General features: G+C 37.2%; 1 pseudogene; it reads left to right on the forward strand.

Moving 5' to 3' along the window:
• The first annotated feature begins 1378 nt into the window (after nucleotides 1-1378).
• LOC122747422 overlaps nucleotides 1379-27519 on the forward strand; it is an 82722-nt pseudogene continuing 56581 nt past the window's right edge.

Here is a 27519-nt window from a genome sequence, read left to right on the forward strand (position 1 = left end):
TTCATTGAATTCTCATTTTTCCCCTGAAGGATTATAATCAGTTTTTCTGGGTAGGTGATTCTTGGTTATACTCCCAGTTCCTTTACTACCCTCTGGAATATCATATTCCAAGCCCTTTGATCCTTTATTGTAGAAGCTGCTAGATCTTGTGTTATCCTGATTGTGGCTCTACAATATTTAAATTGTTTCTTTCTGGCTGCTTGCAATATTTTCTCCTTGACCTGAGAGCTCTGGGATTTGTCTATAATATTCTTGGAAGTTTTCATTTTGGGATCTATTTCAGGAGGTTATCAGTGGATTCTTTTGATGTCTATTTTACCTTCTGGTTCTAGAATTTCAGAGCAAGTTACCCTGACGATTTCTTGGAAGATGATGTCTAGGCTCCTTTTGTTATCATGGCTATCAGGTAGTCCAATAATTTTCATATTATCTCTCCTAGATCTATTTTCCAAGTCAGTTTTTTTTCCAGTGAGATATTTCACATTGCCTTCTAATTTTTCATTTTTTGGTTTTGCTTTATTGTTTCTTGATTTCTCATAAAGTTATTAGCTTCCATTTGTTCAATCCTAATTTTTAAGGAGTTATTTTTCTTTCTTTTTTTGGCAGGGCAATAAGGGTTAAGTGACTTGCCCAGGGTCACACAGCTAGAAAGAGTCAAGTGTTTGAGGCCAGATTTGAACTCAGATCCTCCTAAATCCAGGGCTGGTGTTTTATCCACTGTGCCACCTAGCTGCCCCCAGGAGTTATTTTTCTTCAGAGAGCTTTTGTATCTCCTTTTCCATTTGGCCAATTTGGCTTTTCAAGGCATTCTTTTCCTCATTGGCTTTTTGTACCTCTTTTACCATTTGGCCTAGTCTGTTTTTTAAGGTGTTATTTTGTTCAGTATTTTTTTTTGTCTCCTTTATCAAGCTGTTGACTTTTTCATGATTTTCTTGCATCTCTCCTTTCTCCTTCCATTTTTTCCTCTACCTATCTTACTTTATTTTCAATGTTCTTTTTGAGCCCTTCTATGACCTGAGACAAATTCATATTTTTGTTGGAAGCTTTGGATGTAGGAGTTTTGACTTTGTTATCTTCTTCTGAGGGTGTATTTTGATCTTCCTTGTCACCATAGAAACTTTCTATGGTCAGCATTTGCTCTTTTCCTAGCCTATTTCTTGACTTTTAACTCTTTGTTAAAGTGGGGCACTGCTTTCAGGGTGGAGGGTGCACTGTTCCAAGCTTCAGGAGGTTTGTGTAGCTGTTTTCAGAGATACTTGTAGGAATTTTAAAGTTTTTAGTTCTCCCAAGGTGGTATGATTTAAGGAAAGGTATGTTTACTACTCTCCTGGCCTGTGCTCTGCAAGCAACCACAGGCCTGATTTTCTTGCCTGCAACTATGAACGGAGTCTTGCTCTACTGTGGCTGCAAGCTCTGGTGTGCTTGTGCTCCTTCCAGGCCTGGGACCACACCCAAGACTGTGACCTGGATTCGAGTATTGGGCAAAACAACAGTGTCCTGCCTCAGTGCTAGCAAAGTGAGCCCTGTAATCTCCTTCTGGCCAATTGTTCAACCCCCTTACCATCTTTGGGCTAAGAGTTCCAGAAGCAGTTACTGTTCCTGCTGATTCAGAGGCTCGCGAGGCCTGCTCCTGGTTTGCTGTGGCTCAGGCTGAGTATGTGCTGGTGGCTTGCACAGGACTGTGCTCCATTCTCACCCTGGTACAACAGACTTTTCCTGCTGACCTTCTAAGTTGTCTTTGGCTAGAAAATTATTTTGTCCTGTCATCTTGTGGGTTCTGCTGCTCTAGGAATTATCTTATAGAGGTTTTGAAGGTATATGGAGGGGTCTTGGGGAAATGTCAGACAAGTCACTGCCTTTTCTCTGCCATCTTGGCTCTGACCCCCAGATGTTAATAATGTCTTTTGATATAATGGATGCTATAATTATTACATAGGCTATTTTGTTTTAATTTCCAACTAGTAACAGATATCCTAGTAAACTTTGGCTAAGCCTATTATTTAATTCCACTTATCTAATATTTAAAATCCTGATATTTTGTTTCTATATGAGGTTCCCAATGCATCCTGTTATTGCAGTTTAAAGATTGAAAGGCTGCCTAATGTTCCCATCATTATATATCCCTTCTGGTCTTGGCTTGAGTTAGAGGTATCCAGGGTTTAGGAACCACTGACAACCTTGAAGAGGAAGAGATATCTCACTCTGACTCCTTCAGACCTTATTTGGGGGTGCAGAGATGTGGGGAGCAGAGTATTCATGGCAGCCCTTAAAAACACTGTTCATGTGGTAAGTGAATCAAGTTCGTGGAAGAGTCAGACATATTGGTAGTTCTTTTCCTTCTTTTATTCTCCAGAAACCACTATAGCAGACAGGATTGTCTTTTACATGAGTGAACAGATAATTTAAACTTGGCACCCAATGAATTCAGTGGCAATGATTTAATGCCTCTCAGTTTAGAAACCTTTAGATTGATTGGAATTTGGGATAAAGCCCTTCTTGCTCTATTCAGATTGTGGCTAGTGAAGCAGTGAAAAGCTCTTTTAACTCACAATCACCCTTAACTAAGCACTGAGAAAGATTATTGACCTGTAGTTCTCTTAAACAAGAGAACTGTGAAGCTGCCTAGTTTGGCTCTTTGGGCAATGCAGACAAGCCCAGAATGCTTATCATTCAAGCATTTTTTTTTTTGTGGGGCAGTTGGGGTTAAGTGACTTGCCTAGGGTCACACAGCTACTTAAGTGTCAAGTGTCTGAGGCTGAATTTGAACTCAGGTCCTCCTGAATCCAGGGCCAGTGCTCTATCCACTGTGCCACCTAGCTGCCCCAGAATGCTTATCATTCAACAGGATTCCACTTTGTCCAATCAGCTCCAAACCTCTTCTCATAGTAAAACAGATGCAAGTCCCATCTTTCTCCCTATATTTCTTCCTTTTATGGGATGGGGGAGGCAGTAGAGAGAAAATAGTCACTTTTGAGAGGTTTCAGACTAAAAATATATTTTTTAAATGTAGCTCAAATTACATTAGCATTCAGCTCTCTTCCAGTAAGCTTCCCAGCAACTGCTGTAGTCTTTTATTCAGCCAATTAAACCAATGTCTGTTTTCCCATCAACAAGTTTCCAGCATAGTAGCTGAAGCCTTTTTGTTAGCTGACTTTCCTGTTAGGTTCTTCACACCTAGGTTTTTATTTATTTCCATTGCCCCAAATCAGAACCTCCCAGTTGTCAGTGATTCATCTTTCACCTACTGAGGTAAAACTTATGAAACCCATCTTTGTGCCAGGTGAAACCAACAGACCTTACTTAATCTTTCCATAGTCTCCAAATAGTTATGCAATTTACAATCTTGTCAATTAAAACTTTTAAAACTCTTTTTTAAAAGTTCATGCAAATAAAATGAGGGACCAAAAATGCCCTACAGCCATAATTACCTCAGCCATTTTCTGTACTGTGAAACAAATCTCCTTAATACATTCATCTGAGGGGCAATTCTCCATCTGGTTCTCTTGATACTCTGTCTCTTCTTCACATTTTATTTGAGAACCTGTGTTTCTTCCCAAGTGAATTTCAATTTTTTTATAAACAGAAGTCCTTTTTCTTCCCCTTTCAGCAAACTGTTCAAATATGAAAGAAGCAATACCTTATATCCTTCACAAGTTGATTTCATCCCCTTTTTTTACACAAAGGTATCTTTTTTCTTGTTAGTAATCAAACTGTTCACTTACAAAATGGGCAATACCTTAACAATAAATTCCTCAAATATCAGGAAACTTAATAAATATAATTTGTGGATATTAAAAGCTAATTAGACCAGAAGGATTTATCCACATAACTTTAATTTCAGTTGGAACTTCTTGACAGAATCTGGAACTGACTTTACTCTTTGAATGTTCCTTGCATCTCAGAGACTGGACTGAGGTATATTCCTTAGCATATGCCTAGCTTTCCTAGGTTCCACAATGGATGCTCAGAATCCATCCCTGCCCACACTTGTCTATCACTTAGGCACAACCTGAAGCCTTTACCTCTTCAACTTTGCTATTATGGTTTCAACATGAATAGTAAAAGTTTTCCTCTTAAAAATAGTTCCCATATCTATTTCCTTAACTGAGAATTTTTTCCTAAGACATCACTCATTTTTATTTCCCAAATCTATAATGATAACCCAATGTCATTTAGTTTCTCCACAGATCAGTCAGTCATTCATTCTTTCCTACATACTCTCCAGTGGTTATAAAAAGGAAAAATGTGTTGCCTCTTTACAAGATGACCAGGTGGCACTATTGTTCTATGCTAGAAATAGGAATAAGACATAGTTTGAAACCTTCACTCAACATCCATCCCTTCCCATACATATTCTCAGTTGTACTAATGTCTGTTGTTTGGAATAATTACATTTTAATCATAGAAATAACAGCATTTTAATATGTCAGCAAGAGTTTGGTGCCTTTTCCTTTTAAATAGCTCATTTCTATTCTGATAATGCTTTTTTGGGCATTTTATCCAACAGAAAGAGCCCATTATCCCATAACTATACCCTTCTGAATTGATATTCCTTGAATTAAAATAGCTCTTGGGGAAAAAACATGTAAGAGAAGCAAACCCAGTGAGTGAACTACAAATAATTTTTTTTTAAAGTATAGTAACTATTTTAGAATTGTGCCTAATCCTTTAAAATATCAAGGAAATTGTCCTTTTGTTTCCTCTATCGATTAATATATGTGTGTATTTTTATTTTCATTTTCTATTAACTATATTTGAAGTTATGTTTAAAAGCCCCCACACCTGAATTTTGGCTCCTGTATAAGCTTTCTCATCTGTAAAAATGAGCTGGAGAAGGAAATGGTAAAGCACTCCAGTATTTTTGCCAAGAAAACCCCCCAAAAGAGTCATGAGGAGTCAGATTTGACTGAAAATAACTAAACAACAAAAATTTTTAGTTTTTGAAAGCTGTATCATAAGTCAGAAATAATATTGGTTATTTGGATTGTTGTAAAATAAAGAAATCAAATTATTCAATTCACCCTAGAAATCAAGACAAGATTATAGATTATGGTTTTCTAAGAAACTTACATGTCAAAACAGGGTAACTGATTTCAGTATTATAATTAAAATGTTTCTGAAGGTAAGACTTCCCTTTATTTTTAATTAAATGTGTTCCTATAAAGTTGCATAAAGCAAAATTTATCAGAGATGCTATGTTTATCTGAAAAGTTTCTGGCTTGTGGGAATGGGGTCTTTAAGATCCTTGAAGTTCATGAGGTCAGGCTACCTCTGCTTTAGCTATGCCAAGTGTGGGTGCTTGGTGTTCTTCCCTTATACCCTTTTCTGAAACACTCCATATCTGAAATATCATCATGTTAGAATCTTCTATCCTGGAAACATTTACAGCAGGGCCTCCTAGCAAATCTCTGTTCACCTTGCCTATGATATCACAGGTATAAAACTACTCATCTGTACTACCAAAGACCCCACCCATTTTTATGAAGCCCAGAACTCTCAAATACATAATTGATTTATCCTAATGTATGATGACTGAAACCTGGGTGTTTCCATTCCAAATTAGGGGTGGTGAGAGCCTGTTGAACCTAGATTTATTAAGTTCAAAGGGTGATTTTTCAAAAGGTGATTGAGTCTTTCCCCAATATGGCCCCAAATTCATCATACCCAAGGCCCAGCAACACCTATCTTCTGAGATCTAGTTTTATCTTTGTGTAAGATAGTGTGCCTTTCTTAACTGGACATTTTAATTCTTTAAAAGGGCAAGGAAAGGATATTTGTGTGAGAAACATAGAGAAATGCAGTGTAAGAAACAACATAGAAAGTTATAAGGGGTTCTGAGAGAGAACAGCTTTTCAGAAGGAGGAGAGTACTGACTGTTAGGAGAGCTGGATGTAGTGCATTGCTTCCCACTAATTATTTTTTTTAATTAATGATTTTTATTGCTTCATCAAGGACATTCATTTTTAAAAATTATTATTTAACATTCATTTTTAAAAATTAGTTCCAAATTCTACTAACACTGATATACCATAATTTGTTAAGCCATTTTCCAACTGATCGTCAACCACTTAGTCTTTAGTTCTTTGCCACTGTGGCATAAAATATATCATTTAAAAAAGTATGACCAGCAAAAAAGATAGTTGGAGGGGGAAAAACTGAAATAAATAGCTCCATTGTTTTCCGCGCAATGTCAACAAATCTAAAAGAAGGCCCCCATTATTTTAGATGGATCTCCTATGCAAGTCTGATGGGAGGATATGGACAAGAGTCACACAAGGTGAGAAGGTCTGGATGTATTGTGATCTATTCTGTTGGAAGGAGTACCCACAATGAAGACCCAATAGATCTGTTGAAGCATTTAAGAAGTATTGGGGCCACTAATGGACTGCATGTTTGTTATTCTAGGTCCAGCATAGGTAAGTTCAAAATGATTAATCAACAGTTGTTTGGCCACCAGATAACCAGAGCAATTCAAGAAGGGGTTGTGATCTGCTAGGAGGAATATCAACACTAAAGACAGGGAAGGGGTTCTGTCTTAATTAACTCTATCCACTTAGACAAGAATATACTAACAGCTGAGTGTTAATTGCTTAGTAAGAAATATGCTTCTACCAGTTCTTTTCAGTCAACATTTAGATAGAGGCAAGGTCAGCAAAATTTCTATAAACCGGTGCCCAAAACTAAGACTAGTCCAAAAAGCATGCAGTGTAACAATGAAAAGAGTTTTGGCATTGGTCAGAGGACCAGAATTTACCTTCTACTTCTTTCACCTACTTACCTTTATAAAATTGGTAAAACCATTTATCTTCTCTGAGCCTGTTTCCTGATCTATAAAATGAAGGGGTTGGACTACATGGTCTCTTAGGTCCCTTCTAGCTCTAAATCTTTGATCCTATGATATACAGCTTTGAAATATATTACTGCAGGAAAACCCCACTACTTCTATTGTGGAGGTTAAAAACTTTACCACTGTGAATTCAATATGGGCCTGGAAAGTTTCCCATTCCTTCTCTTGGGTACACAAAATTAGAGAGCAAGTCTCCTGACCTTTTTCATAAAATGGAACTGGGAAAGCTGCCTGGATGTGGATTAGAGGTTAAGTCATCTCTGCTACTGTACAGTATTTCATCAGTGTATATAGCAGTAGTAATAATTTTGTAGGATTGTATGAGAATACCCATACAACTAGAGAAAATTGCCTTAAGAAACAATTTAAGAATTCCTAAGTTATATGTAAATTAATCTTGGTTGCCTAGAAATAAGAATATTTTACTCTGAGGTAGTTCTGTACAATGAGGCAATGAATCTGGCAACAAGAAACAAGTAAATATATTTTTGGCTCTCTCACTATCTTTAAGAAGAGGCCAGGAATAAGTAAATAACAGTTCCTGGAATTCTGACTATCATCTAATCCAGAAACTTAAAAAAACAACAACCTCTGAATTGCTGGTTATGACATTCTTGCTATAAAGAAGACCACTTATTTTTGGAATCTATTCCAAAGAATTTAGGGGTAGCAGTCTTGTTTTAAGAATCTATGAGTTATAATGTCAGAAATATAGAGCTGTTTCATTCCTCAATGCATTAAATAGAAATTGGTCAAAATTTTAAAAGTCTAATAAACCAGAAACACCTTGGAATAATTGTTACAAGAAGGAAGAGTATAAAAGTATTGTCTTGGTATTACAGACTGGATCTACTTTCTAAGGACCAGCCTACCTAAGTATAATGAGGCTTATTACTAGGAGATTGGCAATTAGGAGATAAATTTTTTAGCCATGGAAATTGACAAAAGAGATAAAATAGAAAAAGGCCCACAGTCCTGTACAATCCCCTTTTGATTTGCAAACTTTAGAGAAAGAAGGAACTTAGGGAAGCCATCTAATTAAACCCGTACATGTTCTCCAATAATATCCTTCCAGCCTATGCTTGAAGAAGTCCTGTGAGAATATATCACTTCCCAAAATAATCTACTTTGGAAGAACTCCAATTATTAGGAAGTTTTTACTTACATTAAATTTAAATCTACCTGTTTACAAGGACTACCAGTTGATCCTGGTTCTGAATTCTATGGCTAAGCAAGAGAGATTTAACACCACCAGATCTCCCTTCAAATTTTTGAAAAGATGTCATATTTTTCCTAGTTCTTCTCTTTTTCAGGTCAAACATCTCCAGTTCCTTCAACTCATCCTTATATAACATGGAATCAAGACTCTTTACCATCCTGGTTGCCCTCCTCTGGACACTTTCAATCTTTCCTAAAATGTGGATCCCACAACTAAACACAATACTCCAGATGTGTTCTGATCCAGACAGAATAGAGTAGCCATATGGCCTCCCTGATACTGCATACTATGCCTTTCCTAATGGATCCTAAGACTAGTCTTTTTTTGCTGCCAAAAAGAACACTCCTGACTTGAGGCAACTAGGTAACTGTGAATAGAGTTCAAATCTGGCCTCAGATATTTGCTAGCTGTGAAATTAACCTCTATCTGGCTCAGTTTCCTCAACTATAAAATGAGGATAATAGCACCTGCTTTCCAGGGTTGTTTCAATAATCATATAAGATAATATTTGTAAAGCACTTAATACAGTTCCTGGCACATAGTAAGCACTTAATAAATGCTTGTTTCCTTCTCTCCCTTGTACTTTCTTTCTTTCCTTCCTTCCCTTCTTCCTTTTCCTTCCTTCCTCCCTCTCTTTCTCCCTTCTTCCCTTCCCCCCTCCCTTCTTCCCTCCCTTCTTCCCTCCCTTCCTTCTTTCCTTCCTTCCTTCCTTCCGTGCCACTCATATTGAGTTTATTATCCACTATTCCCTTTTTAAAAATACAATTGCCTAGCCATACTGCCCTTTCCTCCACTTGTGCAATTGATTCTATGAATCTGAGTTTAGGATTTTATATTTATTATCCCTTTAAATTAAAAAAAAATTGTGAGGCAATTGGGGTTAAGTTAAGCCCAGGATCACACAGCTAGTAAGTGTCAAGTGTCTAAGGCCAGATTACCTCTTTACATTTAACCTTATTTGGCCCAACATTCTAGCATTTAGGCATCATGACTGACACTGGCAAGTTAGCAATCCCTCCCAACTTTCTGTGATGTATAAATTTGCGTGTGCTATCTATGCCTTCATTTAAATCGTTGCTAAAAATGTTGAATAGCACAGGGCCAAGGACATATCCTTGAGGAATTCCACTAAAGACCTCCCTTTGAAACATTGTGAAATGCTTTAGAAATTATATTGCATTAGACCAACATTTTACACCGTATACAAAAATAAGATCAAAATCAGTACATGATTTGGACATAAAGGGTGATGCCATAGGCAAATTAGGAGAGGAAGGAATAGTTTACCTCTCAGATCTATGGAGAGGAGAACAATTTATGACCAAACAAGAGATAGAGAATATTATGAAATGCAAAATGGATTATTTTGATTACATTAAATTAAAAAGGATTTGTACAAACAGAAGCAATGCAGCCAAAATTAGAAGGGAAGCAGAAAGCTGGGAAACAATTTTTATAGCCTGTGTTTCTGATAAAGGCCTCATTTCTAAAATATATAAAGAACTAAATCAAATAAGAATGCAAGTCATTTTCCAATTGAGAAATGGTCAAAGGGTATGAACAGGCATTTTTCAGATGAAGAAATCAAAGCTATCTATTTATTCATATGGCAATATGAATAAATGCCCTAAATCACTGTTGATTGGAGAAATTCAAATTAAAACAACTCTGAGGTATCACCTCACACCTATCAGGGTGGCTAATATGACAAAAAAGGAATATAATAAATGTTAGAGAAGCTGTGGATAAATTGGAACACTAATGAATTGTTGATGGCGTTGTGAACTGATTCAGCCATGCTGGAGAGCAATTTGGAACTATGCCCAAAGGGCTATGGAACTGGGCATACCCTTTGACCCAGTAATACCACCAGGTCTTTATCCCAAAGGGATCATAAAAAAGGGAAAAGGACCCACATGAACAAAAATATACCAGCTCTCTTTGTGGTGGCAAAGAATTGGAAATTGAAGGAATGCCCATCAATTGGGGAATGGTTGAACAAGTTGTGGTATATGAATGTAATAGAATACTATTGTGCTGTAAGAAATGATGAGCAGGAAGATTTCAGAAAAACCTGGAAAGACTTAAGTGGACTGATGCTGAGTGAAGTGAGCAGAACCAGGAGAACATTGTACACAGTAACAGCAACAGTGTGTGATGAACACCTGTGATAGACTTAGCTCTTCTCAGCAATACAATGATCCAAGACAATTCCAAAGAACTCATAATGCAAAATGTTCTTCATATCCAGAAAAAAGAACTGTGTATTCTGAATGCAGATTGAATCATACTGTTTCTAGTTTTGATTTTGGTTTTTGTTTTGTTTTTTCCCTTTTGTTCTGATTCTTCTTTCACAACATGACTAATGCAGAAATATGTTTAATGTGATTGTACATCTATAACCTATATCAGATTGCTTTCTGGCTTGGGGAGGGGGAAGGGAAGGGAGTGAGGGAGGGAGGGAGAAAAATTTGGAAATAAAGATATCATGAAAACAAATGTTGAAAACTATCTTTACATGTAACTGGAAAATAATAAAATACTTTTACGATTTGGAAAAATTGTGTTGCCTCTCACATAGATTTCTTCCATATCTATTTAGTCAATTTCAAACACTACTGAATTTCATCTTCTTAAGTGCTTCCTCACATAGTAGAACAGTTACTAAGGTGGTAAATTCTGCATGTAATGTGATGTTTCTTCCATCACCAATCACTTGTACCACTGTCCCAACATATAGTTTTACCTCTTTCTCTACTTGTGTTTTTCCCTCTAGTTTTTCCTGTATGACAATGTTTCTAGATTTGCAGAAGTACAGATAAAACACAAGTAAAATATTCCACAGTCTAGAAATTTTGAACTTATATAACAGAGCAGGTATGGAGTTTTTCTAGGAGATGGCTGCTGGCTGACCCCATCAACTAACCCCCTCTTCTTGGCATTAAATTTGCATATGCAAGCATTCTATGAATCTCTCCAGAATGGTCAAAACCACAAAATATGTAGCCTGCCCTGCTAACAACAGATGTATCCAGAGAGTTAGGCTTGCCTAGAGAAAAGTAATGTAAAACTATAAAAGACCTTTGTGGGAAGTCCCTACTGGGTTCCTAGGCTTAATAAGACCCTAACACATGCAAGACACTCTACTGGGGTTTAGGGCTTATTTATAGTTTCGGAACCAAGGAAACCAGAACATAGCACATCAGCCAGCCACTGAGAAACTGACATATATACTCTTGGGCAGTATCCTTGATTTAATCCTGTGTCTTTGTTTGTATAAATTGTAGTACTAGAAAGCAGAAGTGTTAGGTTTGCCTCATTGCTTCAACATTGGAAAAAGAGCCCTGTGCAATTTATGAAACTGACAAAAAGATAAAGCTATTCTAATTAAAATATTGGGCTAATATATGTAATGGTTAGATTGCAACCTCTACTGGTGAATTGTGATTTTACAACACAGTTTGATTAGAATATATGTGTGTATGCATGTATGCATGTATATGTGCATGTATACACACATACATTCATATATACATACACATACATTCATACATACATATATATATTCAATTTTAAAAGTTTTATTGATTTTGGTGGTGGGGTTACATTCTTGTAATTTCTCAGTACCCACTTGTAGCAGGGCCAACAACACTTTAACTGATACAGTACTTTCCATAATGTCTAGTCTCCATAGTTCTATACTAACAGTTATGAGTGTAAGGAAATTATTTTGCTTTCTAGTGATTTTGTAACTTCCTCACCATGAAAAATGTAAATGAATCAATATTGCTTGCCATAGAATATATACTACACATGCACATAGATATTTATATACATCTATGTTGATAACTAAGGTCTATAAACCTAGGATCTTAATATATTGGAAATTTATCTTCCTCCTTTATCCCCTCCAGGGAATGCTCACTTGAGAGAACAACCCAAGGTCATTCTCTTGTCATATGATTGTCTTATATCCTTTGAGTATTAATTATTTCCTTGCTTATTGTTCTCACCTCTAAAACCAGCCAAAAAGGTCTTCCCCTTGTTACCCCAAAGCCTCATAGACAAAATGCACCTACAGCCCAGAGAGGCCCAGGCACCTTAATAAGACTGTCCATGCTACCTTTGTTAGCTAACCTTGAGTATTCCAGTCCCACAATCTCATCCCCTTCAAACAATTACTATTATCAAAAATTCCAAAGGGTAGATCTGGAGACAATAGTAATAGATAATACATTGCCATCTGTCAGTTACCTCTTGGAGTCTCTAAATAGGAGGGACCATCTCTAATACTTGTCAGTATTTTTTGTCTTATTTAAAATAGATGTTATTGCTTTTGTTTTCTAATTTAAAAATATTTCTTTTTCCCCAATTACATGTTAAAATAATTTTAATATATTTTTTTAAATTTTTGAGTTTCAAATTCTATCCTTCCTTCCCTCCCTGTCTCCCCTTCTCCTCTCTGAGATGGTAAGCAATCTCACATAGGTTATACATGTGCAATCATGTAAAACATTTCCATATTAGTTATTTTGTACAAGAAGACTTGAACAAAAAGAGAAAGAAAAACATTAATTTCATTTTGTATTCAGACAGTATCAATTCTTTCCCTGGAGGTGGATAGCATTTTTCTTCATGAATCCTTTAGGATTGTCTTGAATCATTATATTGCTGAGAATGGCAAAATGATTTACAATTCTTCATTGTACAGTATTGCTGTGACTGTGTATAATATTCTTCCAGTTCTGTTCATTTCATTATACATCAGTTCATATAAGTCTTTCCAGGTTTTTCTGAAATTGTCCTGCTTGTCATTTCTTACGGCACAATAATATTCCATCACAACCATATACCACAACTTGTTTAGTCATTCTCCAGTTGGTGGGCATCACCTTGATTTCCAATTTTTAGCCACCACAAAAAGAGCTGCTATAGGTATTTTTGTACAAGTAGGTCCTCCCCCTCAGTTTTAAAAAATCTCAGGGGGCAGCTAGGTGCCGCAGTGGATAAAGCACCAGCTCTGCATTCAGGAGGACCTGAGTTCAAATCTGACCTCAGACACTCGATACTTACTAGCTGTGTGACCCTGGGCAAGTCACTTAACCCGCATTGCCTCAGCCCCCCAAAAAAAATCTCTTTGGGGGGCAGCTAGGTGGCTCAGTGGATAGAGCACTGTCCCTGGAGTCAGGAGGATCTGAGTTCAAATCTGGACTCAGACACTTGACACTTACTAGCTGTGTGACCCTGGGCAAGTCACTTAACCCCAATTGCCTCACAAAAAAAAAATCTCTTTGGGATATAAACCTAGCAATGGTATTGCTGGATCAAAGGGTATTCACAGTTTTATGTCCCTTTCTTCATAGTTCCAAATTGTTCTCCAGAATGTTTGGATCAGTTCACAACTGCACTAATAGTGTGTTATTATCCCAGTTTTCCCACATCCCCTTCAACATCCAACATTTTCCTTTTTTGTCATATTAGCCAATCTAATAGGTATGAGGTGGTACCTCAGAGTTGTTTTAATTTGAATTTTTTAATCAGTAGTGATTTAGAGCATTGTTATATGACTGTAGATAGTTTTGATTTCTTTGTTCATATTCTTTGAGCATTTATCAATTTGACTCTATTCTTTCTATGTTAGAGAAATAAGGCTTTTATCAGAGTTACTTAATGCAAAAATTTCCCCCAGTTTTCTGCTTTCCTTCTAATTTTGCTTTCGTTTTGTTGGTGCAAAGCCTTTTAAACATTATGTAATCAAAATGATCAATTTTATATTTTGTAATGTTCTCTATATCTTTTTTGGTCCTAAATTCTTCTCTTATCTGTAGATATGACAAGTAAATTATTCTATGCTCTGGTAATTTGCTTATGGTATTACCCTTTATTTGTAAATCATGTACCCATTTTGACATTATCTTAATACACTCAGGGCAGCTAGGTGGCACAGTCGATAGAGCATGGGCCCTGGAGTCAGGAGGACCTGCTTACATCCCTATAAGGGAGGATAATACTATTAACTCTTGGGATCTGTATCTCTATTAAGGTATTGTTATTAAATTGACTTAAGGAGCAGAATAAAAGGAGACTAGGGGGAGGAGAGGAAAGGGGAGGTGGAATGGGGTTAATTACATCATATGAAGAGGCACAAAAAGAACCCATTACAATAGAGGGAAAGAAGGGAGGGGTGAACATTGTTTCAACCTTACTCTCATCAGACTTGCTTTAGGGAGGGAATAAAATACACTCACATTTGTATAAAGGAACTTATCTTACTCTTTAAGGAAACAAAAGGGGAAGGGGGAAAGGGTGGTATTGATAGAAGGAATGGCAGAAGGGGGGAAGGGGCAAGAAAAGGAAAGGTGGCTGATAAAAGGGAGGGCAGGTTGAGGGAGGCAGTGGTCAGAAGCAAAACACTGGTCAGGAGGAATAGGGTAAAAGAAGAGAAAAAAGAGTACAAACAAAGGGGAAAAGAGGATGGAGGGAAATAAACAGTTAATAATCTTAACTGTGAATGGGATGGACTCTCCCATAAAATGGAAGCAAATAGCAAAGTGGATTAAAATCAGAATCCTACAATATGTTTTTTACAAGAAACACATTTGAAGCAGAGAGATACACACAGAGTAAAGGTAAAAGGTAGGAGCAGAATATATTATGCTTCAGCTGAAGTAAAAAAAAAAAAAGCAGGGGTAGCAATTCTTATCTCAGACAAAGCAAAAGCAAAAATAGATCTAATTAAAAGAAATAAGGAAGGAAACTACATCTTGCCAAAAGGTGTGATAGATAATGACGTAATATCAATACTAAACGTGTGCACCAAGTGGTATAGCATCCAAATTCTTAGGGAAGAAGTTAAATGAGTTACAAGAGGAAATAGAGAGCAAAGCTATACTAGTGGGGGATCTGAACCTTCCCCTCTCAGAATTAGATAAAGCTAACCACAAAATAAATAAGAAAGAAGTTAAAGAGGTGAATAGAATGTTAGAAAAGTTATATATGATAGATATCTGAAGAAAACTGAATGGGGATAGAAAGGAATATACCTTTTTCACAGTGGTACATGGCACATACTCAAAAACTGACCATGTATTAGGGCACAAAAACCTCATAGTCAAATGTAGAAAGGCAGAAATAGTAAATGTGTCCTTCTTAGATCATGATTCAATAAAAATTACATGTAATAAAGAGCCATGGAAAGGTAGACTGAAAATTAATTGGAAACTAAATAATTTCATCCTAAAGAATGAGTAGGTCAAACAACAAATCATAGAAACAATCAATAATTTAATCCAAGAGAATGACAATAATGAGACAACATACCAAAACCTATGGGATGCAGCCAAAGCAGTGCTTAGGGGAAATTTTATATCTCTAAATGCTTACATTTATAAAAAAGAGAAAGAAGAGATCAATGAATTGGGCATGCAACTAAAAAAGCTAGAAAAGCAACAAATTTAAAATCTTCGATTAAATACTAATTTAGAAATTCTGAAAATCAAAGGAGAAATTAATAAAGTTGAAAGTTAGAAAACCATCGAATTAATCAGTAAAACTAAGCTGGTTTTATCAAAAAAACCAATATAATATATAAACCTTTGGTTAACTTGATTAAAAAAAAATGAAAACCAAATTACCAGTATCAAAAATGAAAGAGGTGATTTCGTCACCAATGAAGTGGAAATTAAAGCAATAATTAGGAGCTATTTTGCCCAACTGTATGCCAATAAATCTGACAATCTAAATGGAATGGATGAATATTTACAAAAATACAAATTGCCCAAGTTAACTGAAGAGGAATTAAAATCCTTTAATAGGCCCATTTTAGAAAAATATATTGAACAAGCCATCAATGAATTACCTAAGAAAAAATCTACAGGGCTAGATGGATTTACAAGTGAATTCTACCAAACATTTAAAGAACAATTAATTCCAATACTATACAACATATTTGAAAAAATAGGTGAAGGAGTTCTGCCAAATTCCTTTTATGACACAAATATGGTGTTGATACCTAAACCAGACAGAGCTAACACACAGAAAGAAAATTACAGACCAATTTCCCTAATGAATATTGATGCAAAAATCTTAAATAAAATATTAGCAAGGAGATTACAGCAAGTGATCACCAGGATAATACACTATGACCAGGTGGGATTTATACCAGGAATGCCAGGCTGGTTCAACATTAGAAAAACTATCAACATAATCAACCACATCAATAACAAAACTAGCTAAAAATCATATGATTATCTCAATAGATGCAGAGAAAGCATTTGACAAAATACAAAACTAATTCCCATTAAAAACACTAGAGAACATAGGAATGGTGGAGCTTTCCTTAAAATAATAAGCAGTATCTACCTAAAACCATCAGCAAACATTATATGTAATGGGGATAAGTTAGAGGCATTCCCGATAAGATCAGGGGTGAAACAGGGATGCACATTATCACCTCTATTTTTTAATATTGTACTTGAAATGTTAGCTATAGCAATAAGAGAAGAAAAGGAATTAAAGGAATTAGAATAGGCAAGGAGGAAACAAAATTTTCATTCTTTGCAGATGATATGATGGTATACTTAGAGAATCCTAAAGAATCAACTAAAAAACTGCTTGAAACAACTTTAGTAAAGTTGCAGGATATAAAATAAACCCACATAAATCATCAGCATTTCTATTCATGACCAACAAAGCTCAGCAGCAAGAGATAGAAAGAGAAATTCCATTTAAAGTAATGGTAGATAATATAAAATATTTGGAGGTCTACTTGCCAAGACAAACCCAGGAACTCTATGAACACAATTACAAAACATTTTTCACACAAATAAAATCAGATCTAAATAACTGGAAAGATATCAATTGCTCATGGATAGGCCAAGCTAATATAATAAAAATGACAATCCTACCTAAATTAATTTACTTATTCAGTGCTATACCAATCAGACTACCTAAAAATTATTTTATAGAGCTAGAAAAAATAATAACAAAATTCATCTGGAAAAACAAAAAGTCAAGAATATCAAGGGAAATAATGAAGAAAAATGCACAGGAAGGTGGGTTAGCTGTACCAAATCTGAAGCTCTACTATAAAGCGGCAGTTATCAAAACTATCTGGTACTGGCTAAGAAATAGAGTGGAGGATCAATGGAATAGGCTAGGCACAGGAGACACAGTAGTAAATGACATTAGTAATGTGGTGTTTGATAAACCCAAAGACTCCAGCTTCTGGGATAAGAATTCAGTATTTGACAAAAACTGCTGGAAAAACTGGAAGACAGTATGGCAGAAATTAGGCTTAGACCAACATCTTACACCTTATACTAAAATAAAGTCAAAATGGGTACATGATTTAGACATAAGAGGTGATACCATAGGTAAATTAGGAGAGGAAGGAATAGTCTACCTTTCAGATCTTTGGAAATGAGAAAAGTTTATGACCAAACAAGAGATAGAGAATATTATGAAATGCGAAATGGATGATTTTGATTACATTAAATTAAAAAGGTTTTGTACAAACAGAAGCAATGCATCCAAAATTAGAAGGGAGGCAGAAAGCTGGGAAAAAATTTTATGGCCAGTACTTCTGATAAAGGCCTCATTTCTAAAATATATCAGGAACTAAATCAAATTTATAAGAATCCAAGTCATTCCCCAATTGAGAAATGGTCAAAGGATATGAACAGGTAGTTTTCTGATGAAGAAATCAAAGCTATCTATGCTATATGAAAAAATGCTCTAAATCACTATTGATTAGAGAGATGCAAATTAAAACAACTCTGAGGTACCACCTGACACCTATCAGATTGGCTAATATGACAAAAAAAGGAAAATAATAAATGTTGGAGCTGTGGGAAAATTGGAACACTAATGCATTGTTGGTGGAGCTGTGAACTGATTCAACCATTCTGGAGAACAGTTTGGAACTATGCCCAAAGGGCTATGGGAATGTTCATACCCTTTGACCCAGTGGTACCACTGCTGGGTCTGTACAAAAATATTTATAGCAGCTCTCTTTGTGGTGGCAAAGAATTGGAAATCAAGGGAATGCCCATCAATTGGGGAATGGCTAAACAAGTTGTGGTATATGAATGTAATGGAATACTATTGTGCTGTAGGAAACAATGAGCAGGAGGAGTTCAGAGAAACCTGGAAGGACTTACATGAACTGATGCTGACTGAGAGGAGCAGAACCAGGAGAACATTGTACACAGTAACAGCAACATTATGTGATGAACAATGGTGATAGACTTGGCTCTTCTCAGCAGTGCAACAATCCAAAACAGTTTCAAAGAACTCATGATAGAAAATGTTCTCAACATTCAGAAAAAAAGAACTGTGGATTAGGAATGCAGAATGAACCATACTGGGACTGTTTTTTTCCTTCTTTTTTGAGGTTTTTCCCTTGTGCTCTGATTCTTCTTTCACAAGATGACTAATGCAGAAATATGTTTAATGTTACTGTACATATATAACCTGTGTTTTTTGTTTGTTTTGTTTTGTGGGGCAATGAGGGTTAAGTGACTTGCCCAGGGTCACACAGCTAGTAAGTGTCAAGTGTCTGAGGCCAGATTTAAACTCAGGTCCTCCTGAATCCAGGGCCGGCGCTTTATTCACTGCGCCACCTAGCTGCCCCCATATATAACCTGTATCAGGCTGCTTTCCATCTTGGGGAGGAGGGAGGGGAGGGAGGGTGGGAGAAAAATTTGGAACTAAAAATCCTAGGAAAACAAATATTGAAAACTATCCTTATATGTCACTGGAAAATAGTAAAATACTTTTAATTATTGAAAAAAAAAAAAGAAATGGGGGAAAAGCCTGAAGATTTCCTCCCTGCTACCCCTAGGAAAGCCTCTGCTCTGACTAGGCCCTGACACCACCATGTTTCCCTTTGCTGTCTTATTTTGGATATAAAGGGAAAGCCCTTGATCCACTAGAACTAGAAGGGAAATGTGAGCATGGCAGAGATTGACCACTTCATGACTTTGCTGATGCAAGGAACAAGAGGGAGCCCTGACTCATGGCATAGTACACTTCCTGTGGATCAAACATAGCAACTTTTACTTGGTTACTACACTCAAGAAGAACAGCACCTCCATGGTTTACTCCTTCCTCTACAAGGCTGTGGAGGTATTTCTCTGAGTACTTCAGGGAACTGAAGTAGGACAATATCTAGGATAACTTTGTCATTGTCTATGAGCTGTTAGATGAATTCATGAATTTTGGCTTTCTATAGCTCACGAGCAACAAAGTATTTCAGGAGTATATTACCCAGCAGGGAAAAAAATTAAAAATAGATAGGTCTTGGGTTCCCTTGACAGTCACCAGTGCTATGTCCTGGCAATCACAAGGCATTGAATATAAGAAGAATGAGGTTTTCATTGATGTGATTGAATGTCAACATACTGGTGGGAGTACGCTGCTGAGTGAGATTGTAGGCAGTATTCATCTAAAGGTGTTTTTGTCTGGCATGCCAGAGATGAGATTGGTCTTTAATGACAGGGTACTTTTTTAATATCACCAGCTGCAACAGAAACAAGTTTGTTGAACTGGAAGATTTACATGCCATCATTGTGTCTGGCTCACTAGATCTGATAATGATCAAATCATCTCTTTCATCCCACCTGATAGTGACTTTGACCTGGTGTCTTATTGTCTCAACATCCGGGTAAAACTACTGATGTGGACTGAGTCTGTCATTGAGAAGTTCTCTCACAGCTGGGTATGTGTGTTGACTTATTAGTTAACTTATTACTTATTATTAGTTGACTTATTAGAAATATGCATGATTGCACATATATAACCTATATCCATTTGCTTACCATCTTAGGGAGCAGAGCTAGGAGGGAAAGAGGGAGAAAATTTGGAACTCAAAATTTTGTAAATAAACGTCAACAATGGGCTTTACATGTCTTGTGTGTATGTGTGTGTGTTGTTTTTTTTTTTTTAACAAATACATAAGTGGGAAAGTTGGGAAGTCATCTTTGGAACTACTATACCAATTCAATCTAGAGAGCTGTTACACCATTGCCCAAATCTGGACATAGAGGTGGAGGGTCTGCAGTATCTTTTTTTCTTATTGTTCAATCATTTCAGTAATGTCTGACTCTTTGTGATCATATTTGGGGTTTTCTTGGCAAAGATACTGAGATGGTTTGCCATTTCCTTCTCCAGCTCATTTTGTTTTTTGTTTTTTTTAGTGAGGCAATTGGGGTTAAGTGACTTGCCCAGGATCATACAGCTAGTAAGTGTTAAGTGTCCGAGGCCGGATTTGAACTCAGGTACTCCTGAATCCAGGGCTGGTGCTCTATCCACTGTGCCACCTAGCTGCCCCTCCAGCTCATTTTACAGATGAGGAAACAGGCAAACAGGGTTAACTGAATTGCTCAGTGTCACATAGCTAGTAAGTGTCTGAGGCCAGATTTGAACTCATGAAGATGAGTCTTCCTGATTGCAAGTCCAGTGCTCTATCCATCACACCACCTAACTGCCCCATTACTATTTCTAGTCAGTTCCAAAGAATATTCTTCAATAAATCTCTGAAACTTAATTTTTCTTTGTAGGTTTTCTTTTTCTCTCTCTAGTGTAGATCATTGGGTTACCACAAAATCATGAACTTGGGGAGGCATTTGTTACTAAATGAAGAGATTTATTTTTTAAAATAATAAACATTTTTATTTAAAGTTTTGAGTTCCAAATTTTACCCTTTTCCCCTTCCTCCCCTCCCTCTCCCTGAGGTAGTAAGCTATCAGATATATGTTATACATGTACAATTATGTAAATATTACCATATTAGTCATTTTGTATAAGAAAACTTGAATAAAAGAAAAAATGAAAGAAAGTGAAAAACAGCATGATTCAGTCTGTGTTCAATCAGTATCAGTTCTTTCTTTGGAGATGGATAGTATACTTCATCATTAGTCTTTTGGTATTGTCTTGGATCATTGTATTGATGAGAATAGTTAAGTCATTCACAATTCTTCATCAAACAGTATTGCTGTCTCTGTGCACAACATTCTCTTGGTCCTGCTCACTTCACTATACATCAGTTCATACAAGTCTCTCCAGGCCTTTCTGAAATCATCCTGCTTGTCATTTCTTATAGTACAATAATATTCCATCATAATTATATACCACAGCTTCTTTAGCCATTCCCTAATTGATGGGCATTCCTATTCTTATCCACCACAAAAAGCTACTATAAATATTTTTGTACAGATAGATCTTTTTCTCTTTTGGGAGGATCTTTGTGATATAAACCTAGCAGTGGTATTGCTGAATCCCTTTGGCATAGTTCCAAATTGCTCTCCAGAATGTTTGGATCAGTTCAGAACTCCACCAACAGTGGATTAGCATCCCAGGTTTCCCAGATCCCTCCAACATCCAGTATTTTCCTTTTTTTTGTTATATTTGCCACTCTGATAGGTGTGAGATGATACCTCAGTTGTTTTAATTTGCATTTCTCTGATCAATAGTGATCAAGAGTGTTTTTATATGGCTATAGATAGCTTTGATTTCTTTGTCTGAAAACTGCCTGTTCAGATCCTTTGACCATTTATCAATTGGGGAATGATTTGTTAAATGAAGGAATTTGAATGGATAAAAGTAAGTGATTGTTTCTTCATAATTTTTCAACTCTTTGAACTTAAGAAGCCCTTATTCCACTTGTTACAATGAATGACACTAGTTTATCATTGGAACTTTCTCTTTTAACAAAGAAGTATAGTTAGGAAAAAAACCTGACATAATGGTGATTGGGCAATAAATCTTCCAATAAACAAAGAGAGGCATGAAATTCTGGTGTTTGTGAGCTTAAATCCAGGGAAATCTTAGGTAAGGTGAAAATTCTTAGGACATAGTGGAGGCAGCTGGGTAGTGGATAGTCAAGAAGAAATGATGAAATGTGTAAAGAGCTGCAAGATGTTGAAATGCTTCAAGGGGAAAATTAATTGCTAGGTTAAGGACTATAAGCAAAGAGCATATGAGACAGTGTCCAGCTATTTGAAGGAAATCATATATTTCCATGATTCATAACATAATTTATGCCATTATTCTTCTCTCATGGTTTCATTCCTGACATTCTGGCCTTTTTTTCCCCTCTATACAGCAGCTTTCTCACCCTAGAGATGGCTCCACCTCCTGTGGCCCACTCTTTTGAATGATGAGCTCTTCCTTAGGACTGCCATTTCAGGAAGTGACCATTTCTTTCAAGCTCCTGGCTCTGCTCTAGACTCTTTTGACTTTTTCTGTCTTGTTCCCATGCTAGTATTCCCCCCACCTTCCAACTCCGCCCCCTCCCTTTTTTTTTTTGGTGAGGCAATTGGGGTTAAGTGACTTGCTCAGGGTCACATAGATAGGAAGTGTCAAGTGTCTGAGACCAAATTTGAACTCAGGTCCTTCTGAATCCAGGGCCAGTGCTTTATCCACTATGCCACCTAGCTGCCCCACATTTGGGGGGGGCGGGGCAGGGTAATGAGGGTCAAGTGACTTGTCCAGGGTCACACAGCTAGTAAGCTTCAAGTGTCTGAGGCCAAATTTGAACTCAGGTCCTCCTGAATCCAGGGCCTGTGCTTTATCCACTGTGCCACCTAGCTGCCCCTCAACTCCCTTTTAATGTATTGTTTCTCCCCACCCCCCCATTAAAGTATAAGCCCCTTGAAGGCAGGAACTATCTTTTTTGCTTGTGTTTGTATCCCCAACTCTTAGCACAGTTCCTGACACATATTAAACAATAAATCATCTATCTATCTATCTGTCTGTCTGTCTGTCTACCAACTTCCCTAACTATTATTCTTGAATTAAGAATGCTAATTAATATTAATAGTAGTACTAATTAATACTATTACTATGAAGTATCCCACTTGTTTGTTCGATATTTGGTTGAATGAAGACAATTTGAAGAATAACATTCTTATCAAATTATCAAGTAGTAGGGACTACAAATTCCTCTCTCTTCCCAACAACCAGGCATCTGTTCTGGGAGGAGCTGGTGCTATGCCCTTTTCCTTTTCTAAATGTTTCAGGAAGCAGCCCCAGGAAATATGAATGATCAAGCTAGACTACTCTGGGAGAAGATGGGGATAGAGTGACAGAGAGAGAACTTTAGGGATTCCCCCCAAACACTCTACCCAGAAGAAAGTGCTGAAAATAGAGATGAACTACATTGATGTTGGAGGAGAGAGAAATATTAATTATACTTTTAATTAGATTACAGTAAAATGTATGTCCTTGAGAATAGGGAATGTATCATTTTTTTCTTTATATCTCTAGCACCTCGTAGAGTATCTGGCACATAAAGCTCACCTAATACACATTTATTGAATTGAATTAAACTGATTGGAAATACACTCACCGGCAGATGCAAGGAGTGATTCTTCCTCCCCAAATCTCCAGAACCTTTCTGTAAAGTCTAAGCTATGGGACCCATTTACTACCAAAAAATACTTTAAAGTAGCAGACTTGGGGAGGTTGTTTTGTTTTGTTTTGGTATGAAAAGAATTTTCCTCCAGAAATATCAGCATTTAAAGACCAGTCCCCCACAGAAGGTGATGAGCACCTCAGCTAGAGGTGAGCCAAACTTCTGAACTATGGAGAGTAGGACCTAGAACTGGGAACAGAGGAAAGCAGCTGTGAAATGGTGAAGTATAGCAACCAAGAGTACTCAAGAGAACAGGTAATCAGCAATATCTGCTGACAGGTGTGGGAAGTAGTTACTGCTGGAAGCATGCAACATGGTGTAAAAAGAAATTCTGTAGAGGGGAAATGAATTGTTACTCCACACATCCCTCTCTCCCCCACCAATTCAGGCTAACTAGGACAGTAGTCCAAATTATGGAGGCTGGATAGGTCTCTGAAGGAGACCTTTTCCACCTTTTCCAAATTGTAAATAAAACTGTTCCTGTTTTGAGTCTTGTGAGCTTGTGTATCAAGGGGAACTGATGACTAACTGGTGGGGGAATATTGGATACTGAAGTTCCTAGATCATCTAGTCAGTGAACTAGAGAAATTAAAGGTCCTAATAGCAAACCTAGACTCTTTGTATCAGGTGAGAGACTCTAACACAAGGGTTACATTCAGAAAAAAAAGAACTGGGCAAGACCATTATCTTGATAATGATCAAGATTGAAAATGATCCTGGTCAGGGCAGCTAGATGGCACAGTGGTTAAAGCACCGGCCCTGGAGTCAGGAGTACCTGAGTTCAAATCCGGCCTCAGACACTTAACACTTACTAGCTGTGTGACCCTGGGCAAGTCACTTAACCCCCATTGCCCCGCCAAAAAAAAAAAAAAGAAAAGAAAATGATCCTGGTCTACCTGCCAAGACAAACCCAGGAACTATATGACCAGAACAATAAAACATTTTTCACACAAATAAAATCAGATCTAAACAATTGGAAAAATATTAATTGCTCATGGGCAAGCTAAGCAAATATAATAAAAATGACTTAGGTAGCTAAGTTTATTTATTTGGTGCTATACCAATCAAACTATCAAAAAAAATTTTTAGATCTAGAAAAAATAATAATAAAATTCATCTGGAAAAGCAAAAGCTCAAAGACATCAAGGAATCAATGAAAAAATAAGAAAGAAGGTGGTGTAGCAATACTAGATTTCTCACTATTATAAAGCAGTAATTATCAAAACAATCTGGTACTAGCTAAGAAATAGAGAGGTGAATCAATGAAATAGGATACGTACAGATTACACTATAGTAAATGGCTATCATAATCTAGTATATGATAAACCCAAAGATCCAAGCTTTTGGAACAAAAATTCATTATTTGACAAAAGCTGCTGGGAAAACTGGAAAACAGTATGGCAAAAACTAGATATAGACCAACATCTCACACTGTATACTAAAATAAGGTCAAAATGGGTACATGATTTACACATAAAGGATGATACCACAGGCAAATTAAGAGAGCATGAAATCATTTATTTGTCAGATTTATGGACAGAGGAAGAATTTAGGACCAAAGAAGATATAGAGAGCAAAACAAAATATAAAATAGATAATTTTGATTATATAAAATTAAAAAAGGTTTTGCACAAACAAAACTAATGTAACCAAGATTATAAGGGGAGCAAAAAACTAGGGAAGAATTTTTGAAACAAGTATCTCTGCTAAGGCCCTATTTCTCAATTATATAGAGAACTGAGTCAAATTTATAAAAATAGAAGTTATTCTTCAATTGATAAATGGTCAAAGGATCTGAACAGGCAGTTTTCAGACAAAGAAGTCCCAGCTATCCATTGTCATGAAAAAATGCTCTAGATCACTCATACTGATTACAAAAATGCAAATTAAAACAACTCTGAGGTACCACCTCATACCTATCGGATTGGCTAATATGACAACTAAGGAAAATGTTGGATGTTGAAGGGAATGTGGGAAAACTGGGACAATAATGCACTGTTAGTGGAATTGTGAACTGATCCAAACATTCTGGAGAACAATTTGGAACTATAAAGAAAGGGATATAAAACTGTGCATACCCTTTGATCCAGCAATACCACTGCTAGGTTTATATTCCAAAGACATCCCCCCAAAAGAAAAAAAAATAACTATTTGTACAAAAATATAGCATCTCTTTTTCTGGTGGCAAAGAATTGGAAATCAAAGGAATGCTCATCAATTGGGGAATGGCAAAACAAGCTGTGGTATATGATGGTGATCGAATGATTTTAGAAAGGCCTGGAAAGACTTGTATGAAGTGATGTATAGTGAAGTGAGCAGAAGCAAGAATATGTTGTGCAGCAAGACAGCAAAATTGTTTGATGAAGAGTTGTAAATGACTTAAGTATTCTCAGCAATACAATGATCCAAAACAACCCCAAAGGACTAATGATGAAGCATGCTATCCATCTCCAAAGAAAGAACTGATATTGATGGAACACAGACTGAAGCATGTTATTTTTCACTTTCATTTTTTCTTTTATTCAAGTTTTCTTACACAAAAAAAGAAAAGAAAATTATCCTTACAGACTAGAGAACACTTGGTCAAAGTCAGCAAGATTAAATTGATTAGATGCAAATTTGGAGACCTGCATCCGAATTAAAAAAACAAATTAATTGTAGTAGTTTAAGGGACACATGGCCTGATAATACTTCTGAGAAGTTCTTTGTTGATCAGTTGTTTCAGTCATGTCTGACTCTTCATGACCCCCATCGGGATTGTCTTGGCAGAGATACCGGATTGGTTTGCCATTTCCTTCTCCAGCTCATTTTACAGATAAGGAAACTGAAGCAAACAGAGTTAAGTAATTTGCCCACAGTTGCACAGCAGTAAATGTCTGAAGCAAGATTTGAACTCAGAAAGATGAGTCTTCTTGACTTCAGGTCCCGTACTCTATCCATTGTGCCACCTAGATGTACCCCTCTGAGGAATTTATCTGACTAGAGATTTAATATAAAATACTAATGTGATACAACTTATGTAAAAGATGATACAACCTTAGGTTGCATTAATAAAAATATGCACCCAGATCCTACTAGTCTCCTAACAGTTCTTCTTGTAGCCATTTTCTCCCCACTCTTTTTTTTCCCCCTTTTTTTGTGGGGCAATGAGGGTTAAGTGACTTGCCCAAGGTCACACAGTTAGTGTGGAAATTTATTTTGATTTGGGGACCCTACCTTTGGGCTGAGATTAGAAAGTCTTAGGCCCTCAGGGTCTCTTCTGTGTGGGAGGTGCTGGTGCCCCTCCCCCCTCTGCTTCAGCTGAGCCAAAAAGCCCCATGGGCTATACAAGATGCTAGGTCAGACAGCTGGGGGGAAAACCCCCCCAGTTCCCTCCCACCTGAGAGGAGGTATCTGAGAGATGCTGGGCTCTGGGGTAGCCTGTGCTGAGGCATGTGAGGCTGGAGTGCACTGCCCCCCCCCCCCCCCCCCCCCCCCCCCCCCGATCCCCACCAGCAGCAGCCCTGGCTGGAAGATTAGCTTGGTCTGTGGGGGCGCAAGAAGCCCGGAGATTTGAGTGGAAAGAAGAAAAGGTATATATAGACCTAGGAGTTAGACTCAGGGGAGCGGACAAGGACGGACAAGAAAGGCTGAGAAGAGGTTCAGACAGACAGACAGACAGGGGGACGAGATGAACAGTAACGAAGGACTAGGAGCAAGGAGGAAAGGCCGGCGGATAAGATTAAGTGAGGCGGACAAGATTAAAGGGGTGGCAAAGGTAGCAGAGGGCAGGCTGACGGAGCAGACAGACAGACAGAGAGACTGACCAGGAGGCAGTGGAGAGCACAGAAGCGATCAGCACAGGGTACAGGTTGGAGAAAGTGAAGATTAAGAGGAGTTAGAAGAAAGTGGCTGAGCAGGGAAAGTGTAACGTGCCCTTAGGCAGGAGGCAGCTAAGGCCCTTATTGTATTAAAAAAGTTCGAGGCACAGCAGGTGGGAAAGAGACACAGTGGAAAGAGACACACCGCAATGCAGTCAGGTTGTACATTTTATTTCCC

This window comes from Dromiciops gliroides, chromosome 3, assembly GCF_019393635.1.
Source record: "Dromiciops gliroides isolate mDroGli1 chromosome 3, mDroGli1.pri, whole genome shotgun sequence".
NCBI classification, from domain to species: Eukaryota; Metazoa; Chordata; class Mammalia; order Microbiotheria; family Microbiotheriidae; genus Dromiciops; species Dromiciops gliroides.